General features: G+C 44.2%; 1 protein-coding gene across 11 annotated transcripts in view; it reads right to left on the reverse strand.

Moving 5' to 3' along the window:
* Positions 1–12,852, reverse strand: part of RIMKLB (ribosomal modification protein rimK like family member B) — a 94,170-nt gene that overhangs the window by 71,626 nt on the left and 9,692 nt on the right. The window lies entirely within an intron of this gene.

Below are 12,852 nucleotides of genomic sequence, written 5' to 3' on the forward strand. Positions count from 1 at the left end.
TCTCCATACCACTCATGATTTTATAGATTTCTATCACATCCTCCCTTAATCGTCACTTTTCCAAACTGGACAGTGCCAGTCTTTTTAATCTCTCCTCATAGAGAAGCTGTTCCATATCCCTAATCACTTTTGTTGGCTTTCAAAAAAGATATTACAATTAGAAAAAATACACAGAATGGCAGGGAAAACAGAACTGCATACAGTATTCAAGGTACAGCCGTACCATGGATTCATATAGTGGCATTACCTATCCTTTTCCAAATGGTTCCTAACATTTTTAGTTTGACTGCCACCACACACTGATTGGATGTTTTCAGAGAACTGTCAACAATGACTCCTAGATCTCTTTTCTGAGTCGTAACAGCTAATTTAGACCCCATCATTTCATAGGTATTGTTACAATTAAGCTTTCCAATGTGCATTATTTTGCATTTATCAACACTGAATTTCATCTATCATTTTTTCACCCAGTCTTATGAAATCCCTTTTTAACTCTCACGGTCTGCTATAGATTTCACCATCTTGAGTAATTTTGAATCTGAAAATTTTGCCACTTCACTGTTTACCCCTTTTTCCAGATCATTTATGAATATGTTGAACAGCACTGGGCCCAATACAGACCCTGGGGGGACCCTGTTATTTACCTCTCTCCATTCTAAAATCTGATCACTTATTCCTACCCTTTCTATCTTATCTTTTAACCAGTTACTGATCCATGAGCGGACCTTCCCTCTGATACCATGACTACTCCCTTTGATTAAGAACCTTTAGCGAGGGACCTTGTCAAAGACATTCTGGAAATCCAAGTACCCTAATATGACTGGATCACCCTTGCCCATGTTTGTTTGACCCCCTCATAGAATTCTAAGAGACTGGTGAGGCATGATTTCGCTTTACAAAAGCTGCGTTGGCTCTTCCCCAACATATCATGTTCACCTGTGTGTCTGATAATTCTGTTCCTTACTACAATTCCAAGCAATTTGCCTGGTACTGAAGTTAGGCTTTCCAGCCTGTAATTGCCAGGATCACCTCTGTACCCATTTTTTCAGAATTGTCATTACATTAGCTATCCTCCAGTCATCTGGTACAGAGCTGAATTAAGTGATAGGTTACATACCACAGTTAGCAGTTCTATAATTTTGTATTTCAGTCCATTCAGAACTCTTGGGTGAGTACCACCTTGTCCTGGTGAACTGTTACTGTTTTATTTATCAATTTGTTCCAAAACCTCCTCTATTAACACCTCAATCTGGGACAGTTCCTCAGATTTGTCACCTACATTGTATGGCTCCAGTGTAGGAATCTCCCTCACATCCTCTGCAGAGAAGACCAATGCAAATAATTCATTTAGTTTCTCTGCAACGGTCTTGTCTTCCTTGAGTGCTCCTTTAGCACCTCTATCATTCAGTGAGGTCCCACTGATTGTTTGACAGGTTTCCTGCTTCTGACACACTTAAGAAAAAAATTGTTTCTTTTGGTAGCTACTCTTCAAATTCTTGGCTGGCTTGCCTAATTATATTTTCAAACTTGACATGCCAGAGTTTACAGAATCACATAATCACAGACTTTAAGGTCAGAAGGGACCATTATGATCATCTGGTCTGACCTCCTGCACAATGCAGGCTACAGAATCTCACACACTCACTCCTGTATCAAACCTGTGAGCCACTAAAGTCCTCAAATCACAGTTTAAAGACTTCAAGGTGCAGAGAAACTTCCAGTAAGTGACCTGTGACCCGTGCCCCACACTGCAAAGGAATAAACCTCTGCCTATCCGCCCTGGAGGAAAATTCCTTCCTGGCCCCTGGTGATCAGCTAAACCCCTGAGCATGTGGACAAGACTCACCAGCCAGACATTCAGGAAAGAATTCTCTGTAGTAACTTAGATCCCTCCCCATCTAACATCCCATCACAAGCCATTGGGCATATTTACCGCTAATAGCCAAAGACCAATCTCATTATACCATCCCCTCCATAAGCTTATTAAGCTTAGTCTTGAAGCCAGATATGTCTTTTGCCCCCACTGCTCCCCTTGGAAGGCTGTTCCAGAACTTCACTCCTCTGATGGTTAGAAACCTGTGTCTAATTTCAAGACTAAACTTCCTGATGACCAGTTTCTATCCATTTGTTCTTGTGTCCACATTGGTACTGAGCTTAAATAACTCCTCTCTCTCCCTGGTATTTATTCCTCTGATATATTTGTAGAGAGCAATCATATCTCCCCCTCAGCCTTCTTTTGGTTAGACTAAACAAGCCAAGCTCTTTGAGTCTCCTTTCATAAGACAGGTTTTCCATTCCTCAAATCATCCTAGTAGCCCTTCTCTGTACCTGTTCCAGTTTGAATTCATCCTCTTTAAACATGGGAGACCAGAACTGCACACAGTATTCCAGATGAGGTCTCACCAGTGCCTTGTATAACGGTATTAACACCTCCTCTCTACTAGAAATACCTCACCTGATGCATCCCAAGACTGCATTCGCTTTTTTCACGGCCACAGCACATTGGCAGCTCAGTCATCCTGTGATCAACCAATACCCCAAGGTCCTTCTCCTCCTCCTGTTACTTCCAACTGATGCGTCCCCAGTTTATAACAATAATTCTTGTTATTAATCCCAAAATGCATTACCTTGCACTTTTCACTATTAAATTTCATCCTATTACTATTACTCCAGTTTACGAGGTCATCCAGATCTTCCTGTATGATATCCCGGTCATTCTCTGTATTGGCAATACCATCTTTGTGTAATCCGCAAACTTTATTAGCACATTCCCACTTTTTGTGCCAAGGTCAATAATAAAAAGATTAACTAAGATTGGACTCAAAACTGATCCCTGAGGAATTCCACTAGTAACCTCTCTCCAGACTGACAGTTCACCTTTCAGTACGACTCGTAGTCTCCCCTTTAACCAGTTCCTTATCCATCTTTCAATTTTCATATTGATCCACATCTTTTCCAATTTAGCTAATAATTCCTCATGTGGAACCGTATCAAATGCCTTACTGATATCCAGGTAAATTAGATCCACTGCATTTCTTTTGTCTAAAAAATCTGGTATCTTCTCAAAGAAGGAGATCAGGTTGGTTTGGCATGATCTACCTTTTGTAAAACCGTGTTGTAATTTGTCCCAATTACCGTTGACCTCACTGTCCTTAACTACTTTCTCCTTCAAAATTTTTTCCAAGATCTTGCATACTACAGATGTCAAACTAACAGGCCGGTAGTTGCCTGGATCACATTTTTTCCCTTTCTTAAAGATAGGAACTATGTTAGCAATTTTTCAGTCATACGGTACAACCTCTGAGTTTACCGATTCATTAAAAATTCTTGCTAATGGGCTTGCAATTTCATGTGCCAGTTCCTTTAATATTCTTGGATGAAGATTATCTGGGCCTCCTGATTTAGTCCCATTAAGCTGTTCGAGTCTGGCTTCTACCTTGGATGTGGTAATATCTACCTCCATATCCTCATTCCTATTTGTCATCCTACCATTATCCCTAAGCTCATTAGCCTCATTAAAGACTGAGGTAAAGTATTTGTTTAGATATTGGGCCATGCCTAGATTATCCTTAACCTCCACTCCATCCTCACTGTTTAGCGGTCCCACTTCTTTCTGTTTTCTTCTTATTTATATGGCTATAGAACCTTTTACTATTGGTTTTAATTCCCTTTGCAAGGTCCAACTCTACATGGCTTTTGGCCTTTCTCCCTTTATCTCTACATGTTCTGACCTCAGTAAGGAAGCTTTCCTTGCTGATCACTCCCATCTTCTACTCCTTGTAGGGTTTTTCGGCTTTTTCTTAATCACCTCTCTGAGATGCTTGCTCATCCAGCTTGATCTACAACTCCCACCTATGATTTTTTTCCCCCTTCTTGGGATGCAGGCTTCTGATAGTTTCTGAAACTCTGACTTGAAGTAATTCCAGGCCTCCTCCACCTTTAGATCCCCAAGTTCTTCAATCCAATCCACTTCCCTAATTTCCTTCATTTTTTTAAGTTACCCCTTTTGAAATCAAAAACCTTAGTCATAGATCTATTTTTGTTTATCCTTCCATTTAGTTTAAACTGAATTAGCTCACCTCATTGGGGGTGGGATAGCTCAGTGGTTTGAGCATTGCCCTGCTAAACCCAGGGTTGTAAGTTCAATCCTTGAGGGGGCCATTTAGGGAACTGGGGTAAAAATCTGTCTGGGGATTGGTCCTGCTCTGAGCAGGGGGTTGGACTACATGACCTTCTGATGTCCCTTCCAACCCTGATATCCTATGATTGCTCGAACCAAGGTTGTCCCCTACAACCATTTCTTCTATGAGGTCCTCACTACTCACCAAATCCAAATCTCAAATGGCATCCCCTCTTGTTGGTTCAGCAACTGCTTGGTGAAGAAGTCCATTAGCTTTCGCATCTAGGAAAATCTGAGCCCTATTATTACTAGCACTTGTCCTCCAGTCTATATCTGGGAAGTTAAAGTCTCCCATGATCACACAATTCCTATTAGTATTTACTTTATTAAAAACATTTTAAAAGTATCTATCCATATCTAAATCAGATCCCGATGGTCTACAGCACACCCCAAATGCTATCTCAGGGGAGGCTCTAGTAGCTTTCTTCCCCAATGTGATTTTTGCCCAGACAGACTCTGTCTTATCCATTCCATCCCTTCTTACTTCTTTACAGTCTACCTCATCATTGATATACAATGCTACTCCACCACCTTTGCCTTTATTTCAGTCTTTCCTAAACAGCACATACCCTTCAATACCTGTACTCCAGTCATGACTACTATTCCACCATGTTTCTTTTATCCCTATATTATCCAGTTTCACTTCCTGCACCAGTAACTCTAGTTCCTTCATTTTGTTACCTAGACTCCTGACATCGGTGTACAAACATCTTAATTCTTGCTGTTTGGCTTCGCTCACATTTTTACCCGATTAGGCCCAGACATTCTACCACTAGTATCACCTATTAGAGTAGTATCTACACTACCCTTCCTCCTTATGTCCATTCTTCTACCCAACGTTGTATCCTTTCTTTCTTCATTTTCTTCCCTCTCAATGTTAAAATCTGGTGTGGAGATTACCTGGACATCTCCCAACCATCTCCCCCCAATTCCAAGTTTAAAGGTTGTGCCAGCCTCCATCCTAGAAGGCTATTTCCCACCCTACTCAGATGAAGTCCATCCTGAGAGAACAGTCCTCTGTCCATGAATGCCTCCCAGTGGCCATTCATCCCAAAGCCCTCCTCATAGCACCACTGCCTGAGCCATCTGTTGATCATCATAATCTTGTCGCACCTTTGTTGCCCTTCTCTAGGAACAGGTAGAATCCCACTGAAGATCACCTGAGCCTCGATTTTCTTAAGCGTCTTCCCCAGCCTGGTAGTCTCCCTTGATATGTTCCAGCAAGAATCTAGCCATATCATTTGTTCCCACATGAAGGACAACCAGCGGATTCTTTCCTGCTCCCGTTAGGATCCTCTTCAGCCTCAGGTCCACATCCTGTATCTTATCACCCAGCAGAGAGCACATTCTTCTGTTCTCTGGATCAGCTCTGGGTATAGGTTTGTCTATTCTTCTCAGTAAGAAGTCTCCAATCACGTAGACCTGCCTATTCCTGGTGACAGTGCGATTCTCCGGTCTATCTCGTTCCCTCTGGCTGCAAGTCCTCTTGATTCCTATTCACCCTTGCAATCCTCCACAACCCATTCCGTATCCTCCTGCGGCTCATGTTTGGTGTTATCTCCGTTGACTCTTTCCCTCTTCTTATAAGGCTAGCTGCTCTTCTCTTCTTCCTTCCCTCTCATTTCTATTTTCCTCAGTAAGATTTTACTTCCAATTTTTAAAGAACACCTCTTTACCCCAATTCTTTTACTCTACTGTTTAGTCACCGTGGCCTTTTTTTTTTTAAAACTCTCTTACTATTTTTTTTAATTATTATTTGGGGGTATACATTTAATTAGAGCCTCTACTACGGTGTTTTTAATAAGTTTCCATGAAACTTGCAGGCATTTCACTCGTGACTGTTCCTTTTAATTTCCATTTAACGACCTTCCTCATTTTTGTGTAGTTCCCCTTTTTGAAGTTAAATGATACTTTGGTAGCCTTCTCTGGTATTTTCTCTCCAACAAGGATGTTAAATTTGATTACATTATGGTCGCAAGTAGTGAGCAGTTCAGCTACATTCACCTCTTGGATCAGATCGTGTGCACCACTCAGGACTAAATCAAGAGTTGCTTCCCCACTCCTTGTGGGTTTCAAGAAGCAGTCATTAATGGTATCAAGAAATGTTATCTCTGCATCCACTATGAGGTGGCATGTACCCAGTCAATAGGGCCAGGTCCAGACTAGAGCTTTAAATCGATTTTAAGAGCTTTAAATCGATTTTAAGCTGTAACCGTCCACACTACAGAGTGCATAAAATCGATTTTAAGGGTCCCTAAAATCGATTTTGGAACTCCATCAAAACGAGAGGAGTAACCCCAAAATCGATTTTTTAAAATCGATTTTATGATAGTGTGGACGGCCATCGAAGTTAATGGCCTCCGGGACGTATCCCACAGTGCTCTAGTGGCCGCTCTACACAGGTAAAGGTACTCTTCTGCTGGCCAGGTAAACAGGAAAAGCCCCGGGAACTTTGAAATTCCATTTCCTGCTTGCACAGCGTGGAGCTCTCAGCAGCAGAGAGAACAATGCAGTCTCCTGAAAATAGGAAAAGAGCTCCAGCATGGAGCACACAGGAGTTACAGGATCTGATAGCTGTATGGGGAGAAGAGTCGGTGCTTTCAGAACTGCGCTCGAGCAGAAGAAATGAGAAAACCTTTGAAAAAATTTCTAATGCCATGCGGGAGAGGGGACATACCAGGGACTCGTTACAGTGCCGAGTGAAAGTGAAAGAGCTCCGACAGGCGTATCAGAAGACCAAAGCAGCAAAGGGCAGGTCAGGCTCTGCCCCCAAAACATGCCGGTTCTACGACGAGCTTAACGCAATATTGGGGAACAGCGCAACGACGAACCCCCCCTTGTCTGTTGATTCAGAGGTGGGCGTCGTGATTCCTGCAACTACGGAAGATTTATTTGATGGCGATGATCAGGATGAGGACGACCAAGAGGAGGAGGCTCCAGCAGAGAGCACAGAGCATTTTATCCCCCCAAACAGCCAGGATCTTTTCCTCACCCTTACTGAGGTTCCCTGCCAGCCATCTCAAGGCAGTACTCCAGAAAATGAAGCTGAGGGACCGTCCTCTGGTGAGTGTAATTTTTTTTACCTTTCCTAAAACACTGACCCATGAGGTGGTTTTTAGAAAAGTCTCCATCCTGCTTGTTGGGGGAACGCGAGAGCAAACCGGGGAAGGAGAGTAGCTTCGCCGCGGTTTGCTCTCCCGTTCCCCGAACCACCCAGCAAACCGCAGGCAAGGAGACCTGCTTGTTCGGGGAACGCGAGAGCAAACCAGGGAAGGAGACCAGCTTCGCCGCGGTTTGCTCTCCGGTTCCCCGAACCACCCAGCAAACCGCAGGCAAGGAGACCTGCTTGTTCGGGGAATGCGAGAGCAAAGCAGGGAAGGAGAGCAGCCTCGCCGCGGTTTGCTCTCCCGTTCCCCGAACCACCCAGCAAACCGCAGGCAAGGAGACCTGCTTGTTCGGGGAACGCGAGAGCAAAGCAGGGAAGGACAGTAGCTTGATTACCAGTACAATCTACTACAGGGATTACTAGCCATTATTAACTTCCCATTTTCTCCGGACAAGGTCTGTGTGCTTCCCTGACCTGCGTCTGAGCAGAACTCTCTGTCCTCAGCCACAAGCAATAAGTATTAAAGGAATCCTAAGGTGACCTTGTGGTAAAGTAAAATGTTCAAGGTTCGGTAACAGGCACAGGTCAGTGAGGAGAAAGACTGTATGAATGGTTGTGTGAAATGTGTCTCATGATTCTTTTATCACTCTTTCCAAACCCCACCCCCCCACACACAGCTGCACATTTCTCCAGCCTCCCTCTCGCTTCTCATCCACGTGGGGGGGGTATCATAAGAAGACTGAGGAAAAGGAGGACGCGTGAGGACATGTTCACCGAAATTATGGCAGTGACCCGTACAGAGAGAGCTCAGCAGGGAGACTGGAAGCAATTGGTCGCAAAGTACAGGGAGGCTGCCAGTCAACGCGAAGACAGGAGGGACGCCAAAAATGATGTCAGGTGGCAGGAAGATCAGCGCTGGCGAGCAGCAACTCTGGATCTTCTTCGTGATCAGACTGACATCCTCCGTGATATGCTGCAAGAGCTCCGTGGTTTCAGAATGCCCCTACAGCCCGTGTATAACCTCCCTCAGTACTCACCCTGTCCCACACCTTCCAGAACCAGGCGTGTAAGAACGCGTGGGGGAAGGCTCTCTACACCAGCCCCCTCCACTGCTGCGGACACTCCAACCAGAAGGCTTTCATTAGATTGAAAAGCCCTTTGTGTCCTGTTTTTTCCCTCCTCTAATGATCCAAACTTCTCCCATGGCACCTTTGCCTATTTTTACTCTCAGGTCATGCTATTAAGGAAGTGTGACTGTAGTTTGGTAATGAACTGAAGCAAGCAGCTTTGGAAAGCTGCACGGAAGCTAGTTATCAGCATCAGGATTTGACAATTGGGGATATGGGTAATAAAGGGAAAACAAAGAAAGCAGCCATACCATACCCTGGTCCATGAGAATTCTTGTTCTGTCTACTCTGATGCACTTTCTTCTTTCAAACCTCCCTCCCCCTTCCTCCAAACCTCCCTCGCTCCGTCCCCCATAGAACGCTGAGTTATGAAATTTCAAGCACAGTATTGTAACAACAAGCATGATGCTTGATTGATGAAAGGATCTGATTTTAAATAAAGAACACAATTCTTGTAACACATAGTAGTAACTTTATTTTCAATAAAAAAGCAGTTAAGGAAGGTTGCAGGTCCTGTGCCTAGCAGCAGACGGAAGCAGCTAATGGTGGAGGTAGGTAATAATTGGGAAATACAGAATTATATGTTTTCCAATGGACAGCTCTCGCAAGTAACCTAAGCAAGCAATTGAGGAATGCTGCAGGCAAAGTATCTTGCAGCAGCAACACCGCATAGCCGGGGAGGGCAGCAATCAATTGAAAGGAAAATCAGCATTCAAACTGTACCCTGGCCCATGAGGAAGCTACTTTTCAGTGCTTCTCTGATGCGCACAGCATCCTGGTGAGATCTTCTAATTGCCCTGGTGTCCGGCTGCGCATAATCAGCGGCCAGGTGGTTTACCTCAGTCTCCCACCCCGCTATAAAGGCCTCCCCCTTGCTCTCACAGAGATTGTGGAGCACACAGCAAGCAGCAATGACAAAGGGGATATTGGTTTGGCTAAGATCTGAGCGAGTGAGAAGCGTTCGCCATCTCGCCTTAAGCCTGCCAAATGCACATTCTACCACCATTCTGCACTTGCTCAGCCTGTAATTAAACAACTCCTGAGCACTGTCAAGGCTGCCTGTGTATGGCTTCATTAGCCAGGGCATCAAGGGGTAGGCTGGGTCCCCAAGGATAACTATAGGCATTTGGACATCTCCAACTGTTATTCTCTGATCAGGGAAGTAGGTCCCTTGCTGCAGCCGTTTAAACAGTGTAGTGCTCCTGAAGACACGTGCGTCGTGAACCCTTCCTGGCCATCCCACGTGGATGTTGGTGAAACGTCCCTTGTGATCCACCAGGGCTTGCAGAACCATCGAAAAGTACCCCTTGCGGTTAATGTACTGGGCACCCTGGTGTTCCGGTGCCAAAATAGGGATGTGGGTTCCATCTATGGCCCCCCCACAGTTAGGGAATCCCATTGCAGCAAAGCCATCCACAATGGCCTGCACGTTTCCCAGAGTCACAACCTTTCGAAGCAGCAGCTTAATGATTGCTTTGGATACTTCCAGCACAGCAGCCCCCACAGTAGATTTGCCCACTCCAAATTGATTCCCGACTGACCGGTAGCTGTCTGGCGTTGCAAGCTTCCATATGGCTATTGCCACTCGCTTTTCCACTGTGAGGGCTGGTCTCATCCTGGTATTATGCCGCTTCAGGACAGGAGAAAGCGAGTCACAAAGTTCAAAGAAAGTGCTCTTACGCATGCGAAAGTTCCGCAGCCACTGCGAATCGTCCCACACCTGCAGGACTATGCGGTCCCACCAGTCAGTGCTTGTTTCCCGTGCCCAAAAGTGGCGCGGAACGGGTAGAACCTCACCCATAACCGTCAGGAGCTCCAACGTGCAGGGGCCCGGGGTGTCAGAAAACTCGTTCTCCAGTTCGTCATCGCTGTCGTCCCCACATTCAAGCATTCTCTCTTGCATTTCTGCATCATGGGTCAGCAGTGATAGAACGAGAATGCGTGAATTATTTACAGCATTCGCGATCAAGGACAAGAGCAGACCTGGATCCATGCTTGCTGCAAAATGGCGTTTCCCTCACTGCAGCCAGTAAAAACAGCGCAAACTGACTGTGTGCCGTTTACAGGAAGGGGGGGGGGGGCTGTACCCAGAACCACCCAGGACGGGGACTTTGATCCCATCATGCACTGGGCTAGTAACCCATAATTCCAAAGGGCAGGGACCCGTGCAGGAACTGTGGGATAGGTACCCAGAGTGCAACGCTCAGGGAAAACATGGACGCCAGGGAACATGGACGCTCAACATCGATGTAAGTAGCCCTAGTGTGGACGCGCAAAATCGATTTTATAAAGCCTGCTTTATAAAATCGATTTTAATAACATCGATTTTACCCTGTAGTGTGGACGTGGGCTAGGATGACAGTTGAAATCCCCATTATTGAGTTTTCTGTTTTTGTAATCTCTCCATTCTCCCTGAGCATTTCACAATTACCATCACCATCTTGGTCAGTAGTATATTTCTACTGCTATACTCTTATTATTAAAGCATGGAATTTCTATCCACAGAGATTCTATGGTATAATTTGGGTCATTTAAGATTTTTACTATATTTGACTATGCCGTCTTTCGCATATTGTCTTATTCCCCCACCTGCACAACCGATTCTGGCATTCTCATACATTTTACCGATATTACCATGTCCATGTCCCATTGATGATATCATTCCGCCAAGTTTCTGTGGTGCCTATTATATCAATAGCCTCATTTAACACCAAGCACTCAAGTTCACCTGTGTGAATATTTGGACTTCTAGCAGTTGTACATGAGCACTTACAAAATTTGTATATATTTAGTTTCCTGCTTTCATGTGATCTAATTGAACAGGACTCTCATTTGACTGTTTCTCTTCAACTCCTACCTGTACACTTTATCAACTTCTATCCTCTCCTCTTTACTAGGATATAGAGTTGCCCCATTTTACAGATAGTGTAGCTAGGCACACAGCACTAGCAGATTCTCTCTCGGAGGCAGTGAGATAAAGTGAATGAGCTTGGGTTTGCCATTTTAAAGATGTGGATTCCATTCAAGGCTGCCAGAGTGACCTTCTGTAGCTTCTTAGTGGAGTATGATGCCTTATTCAATAATAGTTCTCTGCCCTTCACAACCCTGTACACCAGTTGGTATGAGAGATGAGGACAGTATACATTTATACTGGATCTATTCCAGTGCACCTTCCTCTAAGCCAAAAGGTATTTTGATGGGGATGGATAGAAAGAGGCAAAAGCAATAGTGGAAGACAACAGATTCATTTTGCCTGTCCCCCATTTGGAGATTTGGTTCTGTATATAGGTGCAAACACAGGGAGGGAAAAAGCCTGCAAGTCAGGGGGAAGAGACCACCAGGAGGGAGAATGTGGTTCAACAAAAGACAAAAATGAGGAGAAAGGAAGAGGAAGGCTAGACATACAAGGCTAGCCCAAAGAAAATTTCTCTTCCCACCCTTCCAGCACATTTTATACCACTCCTTTAAAGAAATAAAAATCTTATTTAGGGTATTTTGCATCACCAAGGAGAAAAAGTAAAAATGTTAAAAAGTGGGGGACAGAACATGTTTCCCACTCTGTCCATCTTTCCCAGCAGCTGTGCCTATGGTTCTGTGTAGTTGCCTTAGCCCTGCACAGAGACAGTGGAGAAGTATGCTCAGTGGGGATAAAAGCAGCAAAGAGTCCTGTGGCACCTTATAGACTAACAGACGTTTTGGAGCATGAGCTTTCATGGGTGAATACCCACTTCGTCGGATGCAACGGATGCATTCTCTCTCTACTCAGTGGAGATAGAATGTTCTGAAATTTTAGCAGTAAGACTCTCATAAATGCGGTGGAGTAACACAGCTTTCATAACATGTTAATCAACAACTTAAAACTGCCAAATCTGAACAGACTTCATGGGAAAAACACAAAACACCTCTTTGACCACAGGACCATCTCCTTGACAACCTTCACATTCCTCGTACAAATCTCGGAGCATTAGAAATCTTAAAGGTTGGAAAGATTTTGATAATGGGATCTCCAGGACAATTTTACGTAAGTGTCACTAGTGCTCCTCCTGTAATAGTGGCATTGTATTTTCAATATTATTTTACAACCCATTCCTTATACATCCAAACATCTTGTTTTCCTTTTGATCACTATGGAAGAGGTATTTATTGATTGTCCACAACACCAACAACTTTTCCCCAAACTGTTACAGGTAATTCAGAACCCACTAAGGTGTAGCAGTAGTTCAAATTATTTTGATGTGTATTACTTCACATTGTCAACACCAAATTTCATCCACTCACCTAATTTTTAAGTCCTGTCTTCTTCAGTCTTGACTAACCTAAATAGCTGTGCATTGTTGAAATTTTGTTTCCTGACCACTCACTACTTCTTCCAGATACCTTTTCATTTTGGTGTTTACACTCATCATATCCGAAGGGGACACACTTTAGTCATCTTTTAA

This window comes from Gopherus evgoodei, chromosome 1, assembly GCF_007399415.2.
Source record: "Gopherus evgoodei ecotype Sinaloan lineage chromosome 1, rGopEvg1_v1.p, whole genome shotgun sequence".
Classification (NCBI taxonomy): domain Eukaryota; kingdom Metazoa; phylum Chordata; order Testudines; family Testudinidae; genus Gopherus; species Gopherus evgoodei.